We start from the raw sequence: 23,872 nt of genomic DNA, 5'->3' as shown, positions 1-23,872 counted from the left end.
AGAATCTTGGCATCCATATTCTTCAGGGATATTAGTCTGAAATCCTCCTTTTTGGTGGGGTCTTTGCCTAGTTTGGGGATCAGGGTAATGCTGGCTTCATGGAAAGAGTCTGGAAGTTTTCCTTCTGTTTCTATTTTTTGAAACAACTTCAGGAGAAGGTCCTGGGCTCTTGTTTTTTGGGAGGTTTTTGATCACTGCTTCAATCCCATTGCTAGATATTGGTCTGTTCAGGTTGTCAATTTCTTTCTGATTCAGTTTTGGAAGTTTATAGGTTTCCAGGAATGCATCCATTTCATCTAGGCTAAAGCTTCAGGGGTTCTTCTTCTTCTTCTTCCTTTTTTTAAAGAACATCAGAATATGGTTTCCTCTTCTTGTCTAAACACTACTTAAGATCTGTTTCTCAGTTGCAGTATAGTCATAGCCTTTGGAATTCAAACACAGGATCCCAGATTTCAATATAGGTAATCAGCAAAAATAAAATATTGTTTAATGTTTAAGTTATGCAATAGAGTTATGCTCTATTTACAGATTTATGATTCAATTTTTTGTTTTACTTAAAAGAGGCCACACATGACTAGGCTAAGTAAAACAGTATGTTTATTATTAATAACTATTTGATTTTCATAAAGATATTATACCGCAGAGTAAGAAGTTTGGACTTTGTCACCGAAACTGAAGGAGATAAAATATAAGAGTGGTTTTATCCCCACCCAGGGACAGCCTGTGGTAGAAACTAAATTGGTCTCCCTTGACACCCTCCTTCCTCAGCCCAGGCACCTTCATAATGCGTCTCATTCCCCTCTTTGATTTTCTTCCTAACCCCAACACTAACTGAAATTCCATCTGCTTATTTGGTTCTTCATTTATCCAGAATGATAGCTCAGGGAAAGCAGGCACTTCTGATCTTTTCACCTCTGTTTTGCAAGGATGCTAAGAGGAGTATGGGAGCATCCTATAAATACTGGAGAAGCAAATAAATGGATGTTTTCAGGTGGTGACCTCTATTCTATTGTAAAAACACGAACTGCATCATCTCATAGTTGCTGTTCGGAAATGACACACACACAGACACACACAGGTGGTCATGGCCTTGCCCAGTACTGCTCACGTAAAAATGGGCATACAGACTGAAACCGGGCAAAGCAACCTTAATAATCATTCGGGAAAATTATGACTGTTCCTTCAACTTGGAAAATTGTTCACCAAATCATTCAAAACTGTCAGTTATAAATGTACGGAGAAATAAAAAAGGACAGGAAAACTAACAACTAATAGCATACTGTCATTTACAATGTTAGAAATATTGAAACTTAAAGGGTTTCATCACTGTTTTTTTTTTTTTGTCATCACTGTTTTTATAAAACAGTTATCAAGAATCTTCTGCAGAGCCTGCTTTCCTTTTCTCATTGTGCAAATCACAATGCAGAGCAAACATCTTTCCTACGCCTTGGCAAATGCCTACGCCTTTCTAAGCGGAGATTATTTTATTCTTTCATTCTTTAGGTTTTCAAGTCTGAGCGTACGCTTGAGAATTCCATTCAAGCGAGTTTTTGGCCGGCGTCAATCACTTTGGCACATTTTCCTCCTCTTTGTCTTCTCTGCCTCATTTATGTCAAGTTTGTGTTCACCACATGCCCTTAGCTGCGCATGAGCAGCCTCTCAAAAATGGCCATGTGTCCAATTCCCCGCTCCTCGCCCTTTCCTATGTCCATTTGGGTGTCATTTCAATTTCACGTCCATCGGTAAATCACGCCCATGTCTTGCCCACACTTTCAACGTTATTAGCCAATTTCTTCTTTTAATTACCCATTTTTGGAAAATGTCATGTAGGCTTATTCTGGGAGACCAGAAGGCAAGAAGACAACCTTCTTTGCTCTCTTCGCAGAGCATGAACAACAGACACAAGGTGACCAGTGCGTACAGATGATCAAAGAAGTGATGTGCTCGGTCACCAATTAGAAGGCACATCTGTTAGTTATGCTGTGATCTGCAGACTGACTACCTGGAGTAAACTCTGTCCTGTGTACAATTACTTATGGTTAACATGCTAAAATCTAAACCACATTATTGGGGGATGAGGCTTAATTAACTAACCTGCAGTAACCACAATTCAGGCAAACTCCGAACCATGTAAAGTAAGAAGTGCTTTTCATTGCAAATTCCATTGCTCTGCCAAGCTTTCCTGTAACCTCCAAATACCTCTATGGATGGAAGAAGCTACTTTAGAAATATGGGAAATTGGGGTTTTACCCTCAGGAGTCTTGGATTATAAATAGAGAGATTTTACTTTTCTTACTATCTTTTCCTGAGAAACAGACAGCAGCATGTAGTCAGAGCTCCCGGAAAAACAAAATGTAATTACAGAGCAAAAGATTTGCATTTACTGGTCAGGATCAAAAAGGCTTACACTGGTGGTCTTGAACTTGATCCTGTGTTATGATCTCCTGTAGGGCTTATTAACTTACGGCACCCTCTGAGTGCTACCCCACCCTCTTGAGTTTCTGAGTTTGTAGGTTTGAGGTGGTAGCTGAGAAGGAGCATTTTTAGGAAGTTCCCAGGTACCGGACACTGCAGATAAGGAACCCCAATTTATGAACCACAGACTTAAACACACGCAGCCTATTCCATGGGGGGGGGGGCAAAGTCTCAAGAACCTAAGTCTGGTAAGAGCATAGACACTGAATCCTAGAGCTTGAGAGTGGCTTAGCGATCCTTCAGTTAAGCCCTGTTATTTTACAGCTAAGAACATGAAAGCCTGCAAACTTCAAATGATTTACTTAAAATACGAAGTTAGCCAGTCTTAAAGTCTGGTCTAGAACTTAGAATCTATTTCCAATAATTTCTGGAGGACAGCCAGCATCATAATAGACCATATTCTCAATAGACATATGGTGAAAAGATCACACACACATACACACACACACACTCTCAAACTTACTGAGTATGAAATGGTCTGGCTAAAAATTGCCATTCCTAAGCCCTCACGTAAAGGCTCTGACTTCACAGGTGGAGGAGAAGGCACTTTTAGATGGCAACCCCATGGGATTCAAATGCAGGGGAACTGTTCTTCAGGAAACATTGGGTAATGCCAGTGTTTTAAGCCAAAGAACCTACACACTGCAAAGAACAGAATACCAAATGTCTTTGAATTTTTTTTTTTTTTTCAAAATACTTCCACAGATTATAACTCCCCCCATTCTCATATGAGGTGGATGAGGCAACAGCAATTCTTCCTTCTTGAACAAACTTTGGATAAGACTTCCCCTTCCTAGACCCTCCTTTTCTTCATCTGTGTAAGGGGTAAAAGTTTTTTCTAAAATATTTATTTATTTTGAGAGAGAGTGAGTTTGGGGGAAGGGGCAGAGGGAGAGAGAGAGAATTCAAGAGACTCCATGATGGGTGTGGAGCCTGACTCGGGGATCGATCTCACAACCCTGAGATCATGACCTGAGCCAAAATCAAGAGTTGGTTGCTTAACCCACTGAGCCACCCAAGGTGCCCCAATGCGTAAAAATATTACATCTGATCTCATACAACTGGTCTGAGGACAAAATGAGATAGGACCTATGAAAGCAAATTGCAAAGGGTAAAACATTATCTGGTTATTAGTTGTTAGCTTCATTACAGAGAAGCCTAAAGGGTAAGTTTTTGTTTTTTTTTTTTTTAAATCAAGTCGGGTATCTGCAGATAAAAGATTCTTAATTGTAATATAGTTGGCTCATCTTGGCAGAAGCTTACTGATCAGTCAAAGGGTACCAGACGAGGCAACATCTCCATGAAATCACAAAATTTTACCCCAAAAAGCCCCAGGTTACCTGGCCCAGAATCTGCAGATTAACGTCAAAGCTGGAACAATTTTAAGTATAATATATGCAGGGCTAAATGGCTTTCTTGGAAAATATCTTGTCTAATCTCTGTCCCCAGGACATTTCCTGCCTCTCCTGACTCAAATTGGACTGGAAACCAGACAACCGCGACTCCCTGAGCTTTCTTTTCTTTTAGTAAAGCTGCAAAGATAATTTTTAAAGCAGAAAAATGAAAACTATCCATTTACCTCTACTCTGCCTTCACCGAGAAGAAGATCCCCAGGGTTGGATGAAGAAGACGCCAAAAAAAGAAGGGAGAGTGTTCCTATCCCAGCAGGATGTGTGGAGGAAGCCGTGCTGACTAAGGACAGCAAAGAAGCCATCTTGGTACAAAACATCCCCCCTACACAGGAGCTCTTTCAACAAAGAACACAAGAACCTTTTTCTCTTTGAGGGCCCGGCTCTTCTTTTTCTGCACGTAATTTTCATCAAAATTTGTGGAGCCAGAACATTCTGGCTTCATTGTTACTCTGCTGTTGCGCATCATGAGTAACTACTTTCTTCAACGGGCTGCCCAAGTGGTGACTCTACCCACAACTGGCACGAGATCATTCATTTGAGGAAAGGAAAATGAACCCTTTTAGGGAAAGAGCAGGCATCTCACTGGGAGCGACTGGTGCTCATCTCCAATGTGGTTACTCAAATTACAGAAGGCTCTTGGAGAACAACCGACCTCTTTTAGAAGAAGTGGCTTCAAACCATTCCACATGAAATGCCCAGACCTGATTATAGAGCTTTCTCGAAGCCGACATCTGAGGCAGATTTAAAGCAAAGAGCAAAGGAACAAAAAATATTCCCCAGAAAATAAAACTGTTCATGTTGTCTTACCTCATTGTAGCCGGAGTAGCAAGACCTCCTGGGGCAGAAGATACAGGAAGGAGCCTGGTTTCCACTGACCCCGTGAGACACGCCTGGAGCTGGTGCTCCTCAAAGGGCCTCCCTAGACACTAAGGATTCCCCCCAAAATTCAGAGACATGTGGGATATGTGGGTCCAGCTCACGCTCAGGTCTGAGGATAATCCCGTCTTGCCACATTTTCTTCAGTCCAAGGACATCCGCCTCTTCCCCCAAATCAGCCCTTTCTCTAGATGTCGTCTCTCTATCCGCGACACCAGAATTCTCCCAAACCGGTCAACTTCAACATTCCATTTTCCAACCATCCTTCAAATACCCCCCTTGCAACCTCACATCTAGGTCTCGGATGGCTTTTCTTTTCCTTCATGGGTCTCTGGAAATGATCCCTCCCAAGTACCTCGTTACACTAACGCATCAGAATTGATGCACTCGGTATTGTGCCCAAGCACTGGGCGAAGAGCTCCAAAGATAAGTACGGCAAAGAAAGTCATTTAAAGTAACTGTTCAAGACAAGAATAAAATCAGGACTTACACTATTGTCCCTACCTACAATGTCCCCTTTCTCTCTGATCTTAATCAAGCTTTAAACACAAGTCAGGAGACATGATCGCCAAGAAGCCTGTTTTGAATCCAGTGTCAGCGGACTTCGGTGTCTCTCCAACGGACTTTCCGAAGTGCCTATCTTGATCCCTGCACGGACACTCCAAGGATAGATGTGTCTGGCCCCCAGCCAGACGGTGGGGATGTGAAGACACAGACGGGGTCGCATTCATCTCTGCATTCCTAGCACTTAACACGGAGCTCAGGACACAGTGTCCATTGCATGTTTTTGAAGCAATGAATGAAAATTAGAAGAGAAATCGCTGAAAGCTGGGGAACAGAGACAGAAGTATTCATTTCAGCTGGGGCAGTGGAGACGATTTTCTTGGAGGAGGTGGTATTTAACAAAGCACTGAAGCATGAACAGGATTTCTAGAATGTGGAAAGATCAAGGGCTTTGATCTTTGAGGGGCAGAGCTGGTACGCAGAGGATTATTTTTTAAGACTGAATGGATTCTCGGGGCGCCTGGGTGGCTCAGTGAGTTAAGCCGCTGCCTTCGGCTCAGGTCATGATCTCGGGGTCCTGGGATCGAGTCCCGCATCGGGCTCTCTGCTCAGCGGGGAGCCTGCTTCCTCCTCCCTCTCTCTCTCTGCCTGCCTCTCCATCTACTTGTGATTTCTCTCTGTCAAATAAATAAATAAAATCTTTAAAAAAAAAAAAAAAAGACTGAATGGATTCTCTCCACCTCTAATCTACTGCTTTTCTAAAAATCATCTTTCTTATACTCTACTCCATTTTTTCCCCTTCCTTACTGGTGGAGAACCTCCAGTGAGTCCTTCCTGTCTAACACAGTGCAATTCAAGCACATTAGCTTGCATTCAGGGCTCTTGCTGCCCTACACTTTTTTCTGCTCCTAACTTTGGTCCTCTGGCCACCTACTGTGTGCATACATTGGACCTGTCTGCAATCAGTCCTCTGTATCTTAATTTTGTCACCTCCTTGGCTCCCGATACTCCCCCCACTCAGCCTGCCCTTCTCCCACACTCAACAGCACTCTTCTTGCAAATCCTACGTCCTCCAGCAGCTCCACTTTGCCCCTGCAGACCACAGCACCCTCTTCTTCTAGGGAACTTGATCAAACTCTTCTTTTACCAATTCATCATACGCTATACTGTATGGTTTTCTAACTACAAGTCTGCTGTGCCCCTCTTAGGAGGACCCAGTCTGAGATAAAGGATAGTATCCCTCCGTAACACGCTGTGTCTCAGACAGACATTCTACTGGCTAAAAATTCTCACTGAATGGAATACTCCTCTAAGAATATATCGGGGGGTCTGTAATTCGGGCAGATATCTTCTTATTCAGCTACCCATGGATAGGGGGCTTACGACACAAAATTGAATTTCATGAGAATAAAATTCTAGTATTCATTTGTTACAGAATGACCAACTCCACCGCTGTTACAAAATAAGAACTTCGCACTTCTCTCTTTTGTTGATAAAATTACAGTCACAGTTCGTCCACACGAACTGTTCGTTACTTTGTCCACACGACCAAAGGAATGCCTTTTTTTTTTTTTAATTCATACTGTGTGACTGGCCCTTTAAGACAGGTGCACCCTTCCCACCATTTTCGTGCCAGCCCTTGTGACTTCGGGGCCCCTTCCTGCTCTTCAGCCCACCCCACCCCCAGGCTTTGCCCTGCATCAAACCACATCAATATACCAGTCTTAGACCTTAATCGTGAAAGACACCGAGGGGCACAGGGCTCGACACTTCGTCCCCCACAACAGGCCGCGGGGCACGGAGAATCCATCGCCTAACCTTTCCCAGCCTCTGTCCATCTGGGCCCCACTGTTGGATGTCCAAGCTTGACAGGGAATGCTTTCCAATAGGAAATTGCAGCAGGGTCCCCCCCCCCCCCCCCGCATCCTTTTGGTTCCTATTGTATGTTCAGCTGCACTGGAACTAGCCGCAAATCAAAGCCAGAGCCTCTCATACACAAACAAACACAGCATTGTGGCCTCCCCCAGGGCTGGAACACAGCACTCCCACAAACAATTTAGTCAGGTGATAGCAGGCTGCAGGCCCAGAGGGAGCGTCTCCAGGACACCCTCCTGCCTGTGCTCCCCGGTCCCTTCCTCAGCACTAGCCCCTTGAACCACCATTCCAGGCCAAGTGACTCTTGAGGAGACAATGGAAAATGAACCAATGCATGAAAATATGCAGCCAAAGAGGTCTAGCCTAATGGCAGAATTCTTTTATCGAGGGAGGGTATTCTCCCGATCAGAGGGAGGTAGATATAATTACACAGTGCAAGATCGTATTTCTGGGCCCTGGCCAGAGGAAAGAGGGGAATGTTGAACCAAAACCTCTTCAGGTACTCACGGGACCCTTGTCATGGAACAGGGGTGGAGAGTGGGGCAGCATGCGCTGAAGACCTTTGTGGTCAGAACTACTTGGACCACAATCTTAGTTCTACCTCTAGCTTGTGATCTCGGACAAATTACTTCACCATCCTAAGACTCAGTTTCCTCATCTATAAGAAGCAAAAGAGTCTTTTTCCCCCAAGGCTTTTGGGAACATTTAATCTGGAACTGAATGTCAAGTTCCCGCCTTGTGTCCCACACAGAGAAAGCACCTGACAGACATTAGATAGCATTCTTTGAGCCGGTGGGTGGTGCTCTGAAAGGAGAAAGGGGAGGAAATCACACAAAAAGCGAACAAGGTCTTAGCTTCTCCAAATTGCTGATGATAAGGGACAAAGTCTGGCCCTGGAAAGTTCCTAGAAACAGCACCCCAGAGGTGCTGGCAGGTCCCGAACTTGACAGATCGCCATGTGTCCCCAGAGCACATCAAGGGACGCGAGGGATGCCAGTGGCCAGCGTGAAGCCTGGATACAAGAGGTCTTCAGAGAACAGCAGAAGGCAGGCCTCTGGGTGTCTGAACATCGATAACGGAAATATCCCTGAGGACGAAGAACCGAGTGGAGAAGAAAAGCTGGAGATGCCAAGGAAAACGACTGCTCAGGTCACAGTTTGTGGCGAGGGCAGCCAAGTAATATTCAGTCTTGCCAGGGCTGGTGGAGGGAGCGCGTGGGGGGTAGAAACTAGGTAAAATGCTATCCTAATTCTATGCAGCAACAAATGTGAATTGAGCAGCTGGCTCTATGCCAGGGCATAGACCTGGGCAGCGACAAAGAGAAAGAACCAGAAATGATTACCCAGCAACAGAGTTTAGAAAGATGAGCTTCAGTGACAAGACGCGTGACCACTGAAACTCAGACCTAATGCAAAGATTTCCGTTAAATACGAAGGACCAACAATCCAAAATGATTGAACAACTGAAGCATCTTCAAAGGCGTCTGGGGGGCTCGGTTGGGGAAGCATCCGACTCTTGATTTCAGCTCAGGCCACCATCTCAGGGTTGCAAGATCGAGCCCCGAGTCAGGCTCCACGCCCAGCAAGAAGTCTGCTTGGGATTCTCTCTCTCCCTCCCGCTCTGCCCCCAGCTCCCCACTCGTGTGTGCCTGCACACACGCTCTCTCTATAAAATAATAAGTTAAAGCTTTAAAAAAAAAAATGGAAGCCTCTTCCTATGGAGATCTACAAACAGAACCAGTATCGGATGTTAGCTAGAGGAATGTGTCCTAATATCTGCAGATTTGCTTCAGGAATCGCCAGTCATTAGTGGTGTCCCTGATCCTTGCTAGCATGTACCTCAAGTGTCCCTCAGTTTAGCTGGTGCTCCTGGGGGGACGCATTCACCCTTATTTCAGTAAAAGTCAATCTCATCTAATAAGCTACAGTCCCGGAGTTGCTCCCTTTGCGTCCACTGGGAGAATGTGGTCGCTTGCTCCTTAAAGCCTTACTAACTGGTCTGCACTTGACCGCCCCTGCTGTTACCTCCTCCAGCCCCCAGCTTCCCCGCCTCCCTGGCCCGTCTACCTTCATCCCGAACTCACTGCGGCATCCTGAGTCCTAACAGAGACAAATATTTAACACTCTCCAGGGACAGAGCGTGATTTTGCTCAAAATGCACCAAGAATAGAGATAAGCAATTGCTTATCACACTAGATAAGCCAAGAAATCCACTCCCCTTTGAGAAAAACAGCCTCTGGTACTTAAGCTGATCTTCTCCACCTAAGATTATATTTAAAATCCAGTACAAAGAGAAGGTACACTTTCCCCTGATTCTGCACTGGTTTTCAACTATTGCTCAAGTTCTAGTGCATGATAAGAGACCCGGCCACGCCTCAGCGTGGACTTGGAAATCAGATAAGGAAGAGGTCAGTTGGAGGAAAGAAGACAACAAGGGGATAACAATTTGTTCTGCAACATATAATTGGACTTTTTAATAGGCGGGGCCAAGCCTAAACTTTTTTCTGATTTAAACAAGATGCTTAACATTACATCTTACAGCTGGTGATGAAAGGCAAGGGACAAAACCCACCCAGGAAGCTCATGGCGTGTGTGCAGCCAAGCCCTGGGTCTGGAGGATTCTGCTTGCTCCAGGACATGAAAGGGAGCCTCCCTGGCTCTTCCTTGATCCCTTTTCTTGACAGCAACCCCGCCCCCCCGCACCCCCCAGGGTGGAGAAGACACAGATGTAAACAGTGGGCTAGAGGACCTGTGCCTTTATGGAAGAGTGGGCTCAGCGACCAAATGGACTACCTTACGGTCTTGTACCCAAGATCGCTCAGGTCCTTTTTGAGGCACTGGCATGGCTGCTACTGTTTGGTCTTCAAGAGCTTCCTCTGAGAAGAACAAGGAGGGACCAGGATTGATGCCCAGAGCCTGACTGACTTCATGGCATCGTTGTATGTAGAGGCATCCAGAGCCCGGGAGACTGGGACAGCAAACAAGACCAGTCCAGCCCAGAGAAGTCTCCTCATAAACCCCGCCAAAGCCAGTGGGCTCACTGGTGCCTCCACAGTGGAGGAAACCTCAACTCTGATAGAATTTTCTGGGAGGCCTGAAGTTCCTTTCCCCAGGCACAGGGCTTCCAACTATCAGGCTTGGGGATATTTTCCCTAAGATCTCAAAACCAAGTCCACTTCCATTTCTTTTGTCTGTTGGTTCTGCTGCCTTTGAAGTTAACCGCTGTCATTTTAACTTCCTGCAAGAGCACATCAGTGGACAAAACGTTAGACACCAGAGTAAGGCTGATTTTGGAAACGCGGATCTATTTTGAGAGAAACTGGTTAGAAATCCACCTCTACCCACTTACTCCTGCTGAATTGCTTCTGATCTGTTTCTCCAAACCAAATTCATTTATGACAGCCTTGAAGTTGCATCTCCAAATTCCCAGATATCACATATCAGAGGGCAAACTCTGTGATCCCCAACTGTCAGACTAAAACCTCTATTTAAAAAGGGCTAAAAATCATTTCGGGCTCAAGTTAGTGGGACTCCCAGTACTGGCAGAGACAATCAAAGCGTGTAACTGTTGCCTGTCCTCTCCAATCAGCGATGCGGTTGTCCAACGCAAATTTGATCGGACTCCTTTAAACTTGAGCACATTTGTACATTAGTTATTCCAAATAACAACAGAGCAAATAAACAACTCCCCTTTGGGTGCCAATGCATCAGAGAGCCACAGGCTTCAAAAGGTTTGCTGCCCTTGCAGGTTACCCACACGCAGGGCTCTGGGTCCAGCCCCTCAGCCCCAGAGCAGTCTGGAAGGCCCCTAGCCTCCTGGGAGCTGTTACAGGGTTAGATGGGTCCTGGCAGCTGTGGCTTCCCTGGGGAGACTTTATCCCCCTCCCCACCCCTATATGTATCTGGAAGAGTCCTTGGGGTCAGAATGGAAGACACTGTTTACTCAGCCTGACCTTTAATTGGCACACACGAAACACACGAAGTTCCATGGAATTAAGTGTTCTCGTCTAAACAGTACATCCTTTGCTGGGACAAAGACTTCTTTTGTTTGTTTGCTTCAAGGCATTATGTTTGTTTGCTTTCATTTTTCTACTTCCAACTTTATTAGGAGAGTCTGTAATAGTAATGGACTAGGCTTTTTTTTTTTAAAGTCTGAAACATTGTATATCAAAATCTTTTTTTTTAATTTTTAATTTTTTATAAACATATATTTTTATCCCCAGGGGTACAGGTCTGTGAATTGCCAGGTTTACACACTTCACAGCCCTCACCAAAGCACATACCCTCCCTAATTGGACTAGGCTTTTTTTAATGACTCAAATTCCCCCATGTCAAGCTAAGTACACTGAATTTCCATCTTAATTGGCCTAATTCATAAAAACAAATGCACAGGAATGTGTGTAAAGCTATTAAACGTAGAGCATGCATTAATTGTAATGTTGATTTGTAAAAGACAGGCAATTATTCATTCAACTATTTCTTACAGTTCCATCAGCAGATCCGAAAGCTGTGGATGTGTATCAGAGTGTTAATAGCAGCATCTATTTGGAGCAAGACTCGAAGGGAGTTTTTCTTCTTTATAGTTTTTAAAAATTTGAGCATCTTAAGCCATAAAAATATATTTTTCTAGAATGAGGAAAAAATGATTTTTTTTCAGGTATGTATTTCTCTTTTTCTAATAACAAATATAATAATGAAAAACTTCATTTTTTTCCCCATGATTAAAGTGAAGCCACCTTTTCACAAGTCTGACATGCACGGTGCTCTGAGATTCTGAATACAGCCACCAAAGACACTGAACTTAATAGTTAAATGGATGCTGTAAATTTAAAGTGTGCATAGGAAGACAGGCTCTTTTTTCAAAATTTAAGTACCTAAATCTACTACAATAATCGAATCAACTATCTGTTTTCCTTCCTAGAGCAGTTGAGTTTTCCTCAGTTACATGCCTTGGACCATACCTACAGAAATACTGCAATATATTGCACAAGAAGGTAATATTTTTTCTTTCTTTCTTCTTCTTCTTCTTTTTTTTTTTTTTTTGGTAGAAAATATCTTTTGAACAACAACACTGACCCTTGCCTAAAATTCCCCAAAGCTACTTTGAAGCCACTTTGGGCTTACCATGGGCGCCCCACAGGACCTCCTGGCACGTGCCCACTAAAACCCCTCCAGTGTTCTTAGGATCCAACAGGAAGACCACGATCTGTCAAAACCTCAGGGATAACCCTTGGCTATTATGGGCAAGACTCCCAGGGCGAGGTTTAGAAAAAGCTGAATTATTAGCAAAGAAGTAAGGCCAGGATGAAAACACTGTTCTAAAATTGTGTGTGGTCTCCCCTTGTTTGAGCTTGAGTGAAGATTTTGTTACCCAAGAACGGTACTGGGATATGTTCCTTATCGCCAAAACCTGGCTCTGCGGCAAGAATCTCCAGAGGCCCAGGGTCTTCCCAGAAGTCACCAAGATGGAGGACACCTGCTCGACTTCCGTTACAGTACGGAAGGGACAATCAAAGAGAATCTTACTCAAAACCTAAAGAAGAGAATATTCTAGCACAAAGAAAACAAACGATATGATATCCTTTTCATATGAAGAAGGAAGTTTCCTAAACACTTCTCACTCACTCGCTTTTAAGACAAATTAAGGCATGAATCACTTCTCCCTTCTCCAGGGAAAACACTGGAAGGAGACACTGGTACACGCGGGGCAGGGGGCCTCTTACTCTAAGCGTCTTCAGTTGAGCCAAGCAGGAAATCAGATGGTGATTGCAAATTTCTTTTATGAAAAACCAAACACTGTAAATATTTGGACATGAAGTATGGGCATGCGCTGTTTTTGTGCACAGCAAGAAGGTTTATTGCCCAGGACCCTCAATGTTTGTATTAAGCTATGAAAGGTCATGCCTGGAGAGTTCTGGTCCTTCTCCCATTCTCTCAAGTTCATGGATCCCAATCCTGGTGGCTGGCTGCTCAAAGTCAGGTCCCCAGGCCAGCAGCCGGGCTATCACTGTGGGAGAGGTCTGCCGGGCACCTGCTAAACCACAGCCTGCGTTGCCCGGAGACCTCCAGGGGCCGGAACCCCCCGTGACAGCGTAAGGAGCACCTGCTACGGAGTAAGCACAGTGTCGCTCTTCAGTCGCAAAGACCTAAATTTAGCGAGCATAACTGACTGAACAATTTGGCATGTCCTCCTGACAACTCTCAGGAAGAACTATAATACAATATTTAGTAAAAGAATGCAAAACCATTTTCATTTAGCCTTTTTTTAGGATTGTCTTCTTGCTTCCTCCCCATCCCCCAGCTCTGTCTCAGATTTTCATATTTTCACAATCTTCACACATCTCTCCTCCTGTGCACTTTGTCCAGTCAAGCCGACCTTCGGGCACCTTTAGCGATCTCTAGGCGTCCTCGGAAAATGACAGCAACAAGCAGCAGAATCCGGGAAGGAGAAGTGGTTCCGCAGATTTTATTACGAGCCGCTCACACGCAGCCTAAGACTTTACAGTTTATAAACATCAGACTGTCACGATGTACCTTCATCACTGAAGGCAAAAGCAAGGGACGCCATCCCCAGCCTCCCTGCCATCTGACAGCCAAGATCCCTAGAGGCTTCGGGAGGGTCGGTGACACATGCCCCGTCCCTACCAAATGTCAGGCAGAGCTGCAGGGAAACCATCAGGTTTCTGCAGCTTCATGGGGACTCCCACCCAGAGCTGATGCTTCCTTGGTGGCGGCCGAAATCACGGAGAATGTGTTTACGGGCATCCCCAGCGCCAGCAGTGGGATGGCTGCACTGGACTGGGGGGCCCTGAATGCCCAGTGATCTCCTGGAGGCCACAAGGAAGGCCAAAGTCAGCAGCCCGATTTGGAGACCTCAGGCCTTAAGCACGACCACAGGTTGCATGTTCCTTTTCAGGGGAAGGGAATTGGGGAGCTGTCTTTACAGAGAATGATCTGAGAGTGCGAGGCACAGCAGAAGGGTCTCACCCAGGTCTCACCTGTCTGCCTGGCTGAGACGCCACCTCGGCCTGAGAAATAAAAGTGATGTGGAGCGTCGTGTCACCGGGCAGGGTCACTGAGCCCCGGGAATTAGCACCTTCATTGTCTTCATCCAACACTCCCTACCCATCAGACTCTGGGTTCAGTCCTTCATGTTCATTTTCTAGATTAATAGTCATGTCAATATTACAAGGGAGGTATTCATGTTCTCAGTAAAATGAGAGGTCAGGCCATTGAAGAAAAACCATGGTATCTGCTGACAGTCACAGAGCTAGCAGTAAGTAGAACTGTGGTTTCTACCTTGGTTTCCTTGACCTTGGAGCTCAAATATGGGCCTGTTAGGGCTAATATGCCTACTTTGTCCCCTATACCCAGGTGGCCTGTCACATGTCTGCATTCCTTGATTCCACCTCTCAAGTCAGAATCTGTAGGGCTGGGCCCCCGGCACCCGGAAGCTAAGACATGATTCTAGTTATTTCCATAAACAGAAGACAGGGAACCGCTACCCCAGGTTATTTAGCCTCTTATCATATATACCTTAGAGTTTAGGTTTGATATAAGAGGCAACTGGGACATAAAAATTAATTAGTCAAAGGATGAAATGGCATTATGATATAGAGAAGAAAATAACCAAACTAGGTACTTTAAAAATTTTATTTTTATTTGTTTAAAGATTAATTTATTTGTCAGAGAGAGAGAGAGAGACAGCAAGCACAAGCAGGGGGAGCAGCGGGCAGAGGGAGAGGGAGAAGCAGGCTTCATGCTGAGCATGGAATATGTCTTGGGGCTCGGTCCCAGGACTCTGGGACCATGACCTGAGCCGAAGGCAGATGCTTAACTGACTGAGCCAACCAGGCACCGCAAAAGCTTTGTTTTAATACTTTCATGGCACTTACTGGGGTCATCTTAACCTCTTTAAGCTTAGCCATATCAGTGTAAAGACAAAAAAAATCCTGCTCTAGTGGAATTGTTATAAAAATATTAAAAAATAAATGTAAAAAGTTCTGAAAAGCAAATGTTCTATAGCCACATTGGAGTTACGATGAAAAGAAGGCTTTAAGTGAGCAGTCTTGTAGCTTTGAATTATACGGTCTCTTAAAGAAGAAGGAAGTCCGATTTTTCTCTCCATTATGGAGGCAACCATGAGTCAGAGACCTTGCAACTTCTGGGCATGAAGTGGACAAGGAGGAGTATGATTAGAAGACGGGCCAGAGACCTGACAGGCTTAGATGACCTGTGAAATGACAGAGGTGAAGAAATGAGAGATGGATAGGCTTCCTTATAGAGGTTTAAGGCTGAGAATGGGGGTGCTCAGATTTAAATCGGAAATTGGCACCAGGTGATGTTTAGAGGAATTACGTATAAAGGACGGATCGTCAAGGTCTTTGGGGCATGAGAGGCAGAGAGAATGGTATTGAGTCATTTATTTTTTTCACTCATTTGCCAGACATTATTGGTCTGGAGGGTCTGGAGCTTGATAGTCTAGGGTTCTTGAGATGAATGAGACAGCGCCCCTGCCTTTCTGGATGCACGGTGTGGGTGGGATGGAGCTCCTGAGAATGGTGAGTAACTATGACGGGGGAAAGATGAGCTTTTCCAGAGTCAACCCTGCTGGGAAAAGCAAGAGTTAAAGTCACTTGGATGGGCTGATGGAGAGGGGGAGGAGAAAAGAGCAGGGCAGAATCAGAGCGCCACCTAGAGGACAGATTTGCCTGGGAAACGCCCCCCTCTGGTGCCTTCAACCTACTCACTCAGTTTCATCCAAATTCCACAGCTGACATGGAGGATTTGCTTTCTTTTCCTCCATGCATAGCAGTCCCCTGAAGGACAGTCAAAATCTCATGTCTGGTATATCTTTTCCTGAAGAATCCATCTATGGTGATGTGTCAAGTCTTAAATATTATATTTATTCTAAATAACCCGGAGTGAATTCTAAGATTTCCTGTGTGCCCCACGACATGGCCAATGTGAAATGAAAACACAAAGGAACCCAGAGTCAACTTCTCTTCCAGAATAAATGGCAATAAAATAACCAAAAGACAGTGATAATTTTGAAATAAATATGATCACCTTCTCCGTTTAACCTTTTTGAGTTAAACTTCCTTTTTTCTCATAAAAAATTTTTTAATCACTTTTTTGCTGGAACTGCTTAGGGCAAAAACTTTGTATGTACATATCTTGCTGTAACTCGTGTTGTAGTTATTTTAATGTACTCGCACATACACTGAGTAGCCCATAAGCTATTTGAAGGCCTATTTATTTTTGTATTCCCTATCACACTACCTGACAAGTAATGGGTCAGTCATTATGTGTAGAAGTCTGTTGGGATTAAGAATAAAATAACAAGAAGTCCTCTGCTTTAGTCTCCTTCCCCAACTAGGATTGCTTTTAGTATTCATTTAAAAAAAAATTTTTTTTAAGTGTGACACCAAAATGCAACCGAGAATGGAGAGATTTGAGAACTCTCTCATGAAGACTGGAGTAGAAACCCAAGTGTCATGATCAATACTGAAGCATATGGAGAGAGAGGGAGGGGTGGGGGGGGGTGAGATCTGAGTATTTAGAAATGAATGTTCACATGTGGAGGTCGAGGAGAAAAGAAGAAAAAAAATGCTGAGGAGTGGCCAAGGAAGTTGGAAAAAATTAATATGTCAGGGAGACTGCAGTAAAAGATAATCAGATAATCATAAGAAAGCAGTGTTGGCAAACGATGCTGTTGCATGTTAAGGGAAAGGAAGAAATGTAAAAAGTCATTTGTTTGATGAAATGATCTGTGACTTTTCAAGTGTTTTTTTTTCCCAGAGATGGGGGGCAGGGCTATAAATGGATTTTCATGGTCTGGCATCTCTTTTAAATATATTTGTAATAAAGGATTTCACAAGTTAGCACCATTTCCATATACAAACGGAACTGTGAAACTGTAAGCCTTCGAGAAAAGAAATTTTTTATTTCTTGAGTATATCACATTGCCTACCTCAGTATTAGGCATCTAGCATACATATAATAAAAACTGCTTATTATGGTTGAACTGACTCACCAGAGGAGCAAGAAATCTTCTCCTGCGGAGGCGGGATGGGGAGGATGCAGGTGAGTAATCCCAGCTCCACTCAAGTTCAGGAACTAAGAGGAGAATGAAGTCAACACTGCTCTCAGTGACGGAAGCATAAACTGATCCTGGCCGGGGTCTTAGTCAGAAAGGAAACAATCCAGAAAACAGGTTTGAATGAACCAGGCCAGAAAAATGTGAAAATCGTAGCTAGAAAGGTCCAGCTTTCCAAGTATCCCAGGATATGGGCGACCCTTCCGGATACATACGTACGTGAAGGCGTATTTGCCACCCTAGATACAGGGAAGAAATTGGGCAAGACATCGTGGGACTTGGTAAATGGGAAATGATAGCACTGGATGAACAGAAGGGAGCTTCGAGAATGACAGCAGAGGAGGGGGATGGGGAAGTGCTAAAGCTAGAAGAAGTGAAAACAAAAGGTTAGGAATACAGCATGCTATCTGCCTTGTCAGTGACATTTTGGTTGTCGAATGGTTCTTAGAATTAAGAGTGTAGGGTCAGTGTCAGTTACCATGACTCAACGTCTTTCAAGATTCATATACTTTTTTTTTTCAACTAAGGATGATGCTTAGGAATCTAAGAATTCTGCTTTTAGGAGACACATTATGATGGGTTTTTTCTTTTCTTTTCTTTCTTTTTTTTGGAAATGGCACTTTACCTAAACCTACTGTGAAGAAATGGCTAACAAACCAATCCCAGTAGAAGAAATTAAAATTTTATTTCTCCAACTGTCTCAAGCACCAACTGTTGACTGTATTCTTTGCCTGAGCTTAAGAAATAGGGATTTGTGGTGAATGTGATCTACATAATCGAATCCACAATGTTACCATAAACACAATGCCCTCCGATAATGTCATGGTATAGCTACTCTTTTAAACCACAGACATTTTAACCTCTCTTTTTTTTTTTTTTTTTTAACCAAATACTAAAACAGCGCGGAACAAAAGGCTTGTTATATTTGACAACCTAGAAAGATCGTGAGACCCGGAGAACTCTGCTACATTCAAGACGCATGAAGTGTGTGGAAAAATGGCTTGATGGATGGAAACTTACATTGGCCATAAATATCAGGGATGAAGAACAACTTTCCAAAGTCAGGCTGTGGCCCAAATCCCACTCCAGCCAGTTGGCTCTGGATGGAAAAAAGTCGGCCCAGCTCATAAAGAGAAGATCCATATCTGAATATTATTTTACCACAGAGCAAAGGCATGGCCTTGTGCCAACAGGAGACAGAAGTTCTGATTATTCATGAGAACGGCAGCCTTCACCGTTTGAAGAAGCCCCATTCAGCATCCAGGCAATGGAAGAGCACAGTTGGGAAGCCTGGACTCCCCCCAGAGCCCCACAATAAGCCATACCTTAAACTAGACTCAATGCCCTCCGGTGTAGACCACGCTTGTTCTCGGGTTGCCCTGGGTACTCTCAGTTTAAACATTACCTTCCGTAGGGAAGTCAAGGACCGTTCCCCATATACCGACGCCACCATATTAACAGCAGGAGTGGAGAACTTGAATGTATATTCTGAATTCTAATTTCTGGTATTCGCGATCTGCCATTAGCTAACCACACACACCATTTTGAGTAAGCCAACTTAACTCAGTCTCCTGGGAAAATTTTGAAGAGTAATAATTTAAAAAAAAATAAACCACATATGAAAAAGAGAATCAGAATCCACATGAGAGGTCATTTAAATGAGAAAGCGAGAGTATCTTCAAAGGGGGGGGGAAAAGCATTTAAACCTAAAATATTTCATTTCTAAGATGGATCTTATTGATAAAAGCGATTAAACTATTTGTGGACCTTATTTCTCTCAGGTTATTTCTAATGATCAAGTTCTGTGAAAATTCAACAAGGCCACTGGCTTTTTTTTACTAGAGTAAAAAAAAAAGTGCACTGAAGCTCTCAATAAATTGGCAAATTTATTACTCCAAATATCTTGGAAAGAGGTCTAGAAAGCCACAGAACTATGTATTATTATATAATATATATTATACTCTGTATACTGTTAAATTAACCTCATTCTCTATAATACCTCATTTAAACATCAGGTGATTCAAGTTATATATTAACAGGATGATAACTGGGGACTAACACAACTGCAGCTTGGAAAATACAATGCGAGGGGCGCCTGCCTGGCTCAGCTGGTTCAAGGACCCCACTTAGTTTCAGCTCAGGTCCTGATCTCAGGATCCTGGAAATGAACCCAGCATGGGACTCTATGGTCCCTACGGAGTCTGCTTAAGACTCTCCCTCTGCCCCTTGCGTGCACTTGCTCTCTCTCAAATAAATAAATAAATCTTAAAAAAAGGAAGTAAGAGAGAGAAAAAAAACAATGCAGTTGCATCCACGCGTGACCAGCAGAGAGAGCGCCTACTGTAGTCCTGGATGGCTTCAGGTGGGCACGCCTCACAGATCTCACTTGTGGGAAGAAAACTGTCCCCAAGGGTGTCTGGGAACGGAAGGGGGTCGGGGGAGATCACCTTCGGAAGACGTAAAGCACAATTAGAGAACTCCCATCACAAAAGTTTCTTAAAGCACAGGGTAATGGAAGGAGGTGCTTTTTTGTTTTTGTTTTTTTGTTTTGTTTTGTTTTTAAATAAAATAAGAAAAAATCGCATCCTATAGTTTCAGTGAGTGCAAGTCTCACCACTCTGAAGGCACACACAGCCCCAAAGAGGACGAGAGCTAATACCCGCTCTAATTTCCTTTGAATCTAACTGGACTGTGCGTGCTTTTTTTTTTTCTGTGCGTGCTTTTTAATCATTTGGTCTTTAAAGTGCATCATTTACTTAAAAGGGCATATAATGAAGATGGAAAATGCATGCTTTATTTTGTGCTGGGAGACACGTCTTTTGTTTCACTATCAATACCTTGAAATATCTCCACGTATCAATTAGTCCGCAGCGATCGCCGGGCTGAATGGGCTCTACTGTTTCATCAAACTTCACATTTGCCCGGGACCATGAAACTGCTTCCTGATGTTCTTAGTCCCAGAGCCCTGCTTGGTGACTAGCATCTCAGTTCTCTCCCAGGCCCGTGGCTCCCACACAGGCGCACGCGGGCACACACCACCCTTCCCAAGCGGCTACACCAACAAGCCCACCGAGAGGAAAGATGCTAAAAAGAAACTTCGAGGTCCCGCCCATTGTTCACTCTCCCTCAGCGGCCACCTTTCCCCCTCCCCCCATGCCACTCCTTTTTTTTTTTTTTTTTTTTTTTTTTTTTCAGTGTATCCCCAAACTTAGAAAGCAGCTGTTAACAGAGAAAAAGAGTTAACAGCCAAGTGTGTATCAGCGAGAGGTGTGTGTGCTGTGTGTTTTTGTTAAGGAGAAAGAGGTATGTGTGTGTGTTCAGGACGGGAAGTTTTAGGTTTCCTATGGGAACCAAGGAAGGAGGTGGGTATATTCCTTGCTTTAAAAACGCTCGTTTCTTAGAAACATCAACTCGGAAACGACGACTCGGGCAACTTCGTAATGAACACACCCCACCTTTCTGTGCGGGAGCCTCAGCGTTCAAGGGCCTGTGTCCGGGGCGGTGGTTCAAGTCCGCATTCAAACGAGATGGGTTTCAGGTGTGTCTTTCTAAACTTTGGATGTGACCCTTTCCGGAGCCCCTCCCGGGCTGGCGGGCAGGACGAGGAGTGTCCTCGCTCGGTGAGGGCTTCTCGATGTCCCCCGGCCCCGGGAGGCGCAGCCCCCGCCGCCCCCGCCCCCGGGCACCGCACCCACAAAAGCCAGCGGACGGGCGGCCGCCCGCAAGCCCAGGTGCAGGCGGAGGCGCGGAGAAAGGACGCGAAGCCGAGCCCCGTTTGCCGGGGCGCCTCCCTGCCTCTGGCTTCCCCCCAGACGCGGACACACCTCCCACGGCAGGGCCTCCGGAGCGCGCAGCCCCGGCGTGGACCCCGCGGGCCGCTGGCACGCGGCGCGGAGGCGCGCAGGGCATGGCCCCCGCTGCTCTCCCCCGCTCACCTACCCGCACCCCGAGTCCCGCACCCGACTCTCCCCCCCCGCCTCCGCGCCGCCACCCCCCATGCCTCCGTTGGCCCCCGCAGCGAATCCGTTTCGGGGGCAGCCCGCTCCCACTCGCAGCGCCATCCTCGGCTGCCCCCGGGCGGGTGGGCGAGGGTCGGGGAAAGTGGCCCCGGGGCGGCGGCGGAGCGGCGCGCCGCTTCCCACTTACTTGGAGTTGCAAACGCCGCGCGCGCTCCGGCTGCCTTTGTTGAACGCGGCGAGGCTGTGCGCTCGGTCGGGTGCCGGTGGCCGCTGCCCGCGCGCGCCTGCTGCGCCCTCCGTCCGCGAGCGCGCCTCTCCGGGCTCCCGCTGCCCTGTGCCCGCTCCGGCTGGGGCTCCGCGCGGCGGCTCGGTCGGCGGGCTGTGGGACGGGCGGGCGGGGAGCCTGCTCCAGCCTGGGCCTGCGCAGCGCCCGGCCGGGGAGGGAACGGAAGGGAAATGGAGAAGGGGAGGGATGAGCGGAGCGGGCAGGGCGAGGACGCGGGCTGGGCGAGGGAGGGAGCGCGCCTTTCCCTCGCGAGCTGATTGGGAAGCTCATTAAAGGCTGGAGTCTCCAGGGCCGCTCTCCCCGCAGGAGCCTGCACGCGGGTTTGGACCAAAAGGCCGGGAGAGGAGACACTGTGTTTTGTTTGGAGCAGGGACCCGCACAACCTTTCTTTTCCTAACTTGGTGCGGACCTGGGCTTTAGGTGGGTGCGCGCCCGCCTTCACAGAGAGGATCGCTTAAATGGAGAGCGGATGGCCTTTTAGGATACAGTGATGGCCTCAGACATTTATTTTGTTTTGTTTAAATGATATTCGGGATGAAAGAGCCCAGACTTCAAAAGCAGCTTCTCCTTCCTCCCCACGCCGCGAACACCCTCGCCCGCACCCGGCTCCAGTGCCTCCAGCTGTCCGCCCCGTCCCACCTGCGCGTCACAAATGTGCGAAGTCCTTCCTCGCGCTTGTCACCAAGAGTGACAGATGTCTGAAGGTTCCCAATTAAATGCCACTTTCCTTTAGGGGGCTCTTTCCTTTTTTGGCTTCCTTGGTGCCTTGAGTGACCTATTTAGTGACAGGCCTTTGACACCCCAGGGTTTAGAGGCTTAATGAATGGAGCTCAGACTCTGGTCTCCGTGAAACTCGGAGGCTGGGCTGCGTGGCTTTCCGGATTTTCATTATGTTGAGTTGAGAAACCAGGCTAAGGTACTAGGGCGGGGGTTGTTTGGGCAGCATGTAGATGTTTATGATACCGATGAGATAAAAGTATTGCATGTCATCATCGTGACATGTAAAACAAATGTCCCCAAACATTTTAAAAAGTAAATTTTGCAGAGGTGCCTGGGTGGCTCAGTAGGCTAAGCGTCTGCCTTTGGCTCAGGTCATGATGATCTCAGGGTCCTGCTCCCTGCCCAGTGGGGAGTCTGCTTCTCCCTCTGTTTCTGTTTCTGCGCTCTCTCCTCTCTCACTAGCACTTGCTCTCTCTCTCTCTAGCAAATAAATAAAATACATTTTTTTAAAAAAGTGAATTTTGAGATTTTCTGCCACTTATCAGTTCTTGCCTCCTGCTGGTCTTTCTCTTTTCACTTGCTTTCAACCTATCATTGGACGGCATCCTCCTACAGATGGTTGCAAAGTAAACTTCCATTTTCCACAGTTCTGAGGTTACATCCCTTCAGTTCTGTCTGGTTAGTATCTACTAAATGCCTTAAGTAACTCTGAAAATTTACATTTGCTGAGCCCCATACCCAACCCCCCAAACTAGAAGCATCGTTTTATGGAGAGTAGTTTCCAGAGATTTGGGGCTCTTAGGTTGACTGCCACCTGGACAAATGTTCCAGGAGGGTGCCAGTTAGGGTTAAAGAGGTGTCTCCACCAGTAGACCTTTTAATCAGTCAGTCAACCAATCATTTCTTTTGTCAAAAGGGGCAGAAATTTGCTTACAAACTTCCAGTCTATCCCTTTACCTAAAGTCTTCATACACAAGTCACACACCATCCTAAAGCAGAAATAAGTGAATAAGGAGCTGTGTCCCCTTGACTCACAGACTGCACGTTGCCTCTTTCTCCTTGTGATTCCATTTTCACAAGGAAAATTTTTGACGAAGCCATGTTGGTTTCAGTGTGATTTCACCTGGATAAATTGGGGAGGTACGCACTTTGTTCTTTACTATTTTTATTCCACCAAGGCTCTTTTCTGAGACACGCTTCTCCACATTCACTGTCACTCCTGAAGTGTAGATTTTCTAGGCCTTTAAACAAGGGGTTACTCATTTTCTATTTCTTCCTAATTTTATCTTAACATTTACAGATATAACATGTTGCTCATCATTACGGGGCTTACACTACAGAGTTGATAACGTAAGCAATGGTATCCCCATGATTTCCATGCCATAACATGTATTATATAAAAAATAGAACCCTCTATTCAAATACAGATATATGAGAATTATTGATATCAGGGCTTCTCAACCAGGAGCAAGAATCATTGCCCTCCAGGTGACATCAAACGATGTCTGGAGACATTTTTGGTTGTTACAGCTTGGTGGAGGACGGTTGCTACAGGCAAATCTAGTAAGTGGAGACCAGCGATACTGCCAATCATTCTATGATGCCCAGAACAGCTCCCATAACAAAGAATTATTTGTCCCAATATGTTAATAGAGCTGAGATTATGA

At 45.5% G+C, this 23,872-nt stretch overlaps 1 protein-coding gene across 2 annotated transcripts in view; it reads right to left on the bottom strand.

The window, feature by feature from the left end:
* The window catches only part of PTN (pleiotrophin), a 101,321-nt gene extending 79,664 nt beyond the window's left edge, over positions 1-21,657 (bottom strand). The window contains exon 1 of one of the 2 annotated variants that reach the window (XM_082692170.1): positions 21,387-21,657. The gene's annotated coding sequence lies outside the window, so the exon portion shown is untranslated. The remainder of the gene's footprint in view (positions 1-21,386) is intronic. The other variant, XM_082692169.1, reaches the window with a different exon arrangement.
* Between the last annotated feature and the right edge of the window lie 2,215 nt (positions 21,658-23,872).

The sequence above is a fragment of the Mustela nivalis genome (genome assembly GCF_964662115.1).
Source record: "Mustela nivalis genome assembly, chromosome: 12".
NCBI lineage: Eukaryota > Metazoa > Chordata > Mammalia > Carnivora > Mustelidae > Mustela > Mustela nivalis.
The sequence above is the reverse complement of the archived record's forward strand: the minus strand, read 5'-3'. Positions and strand labels throughout refer to the sequence as shown.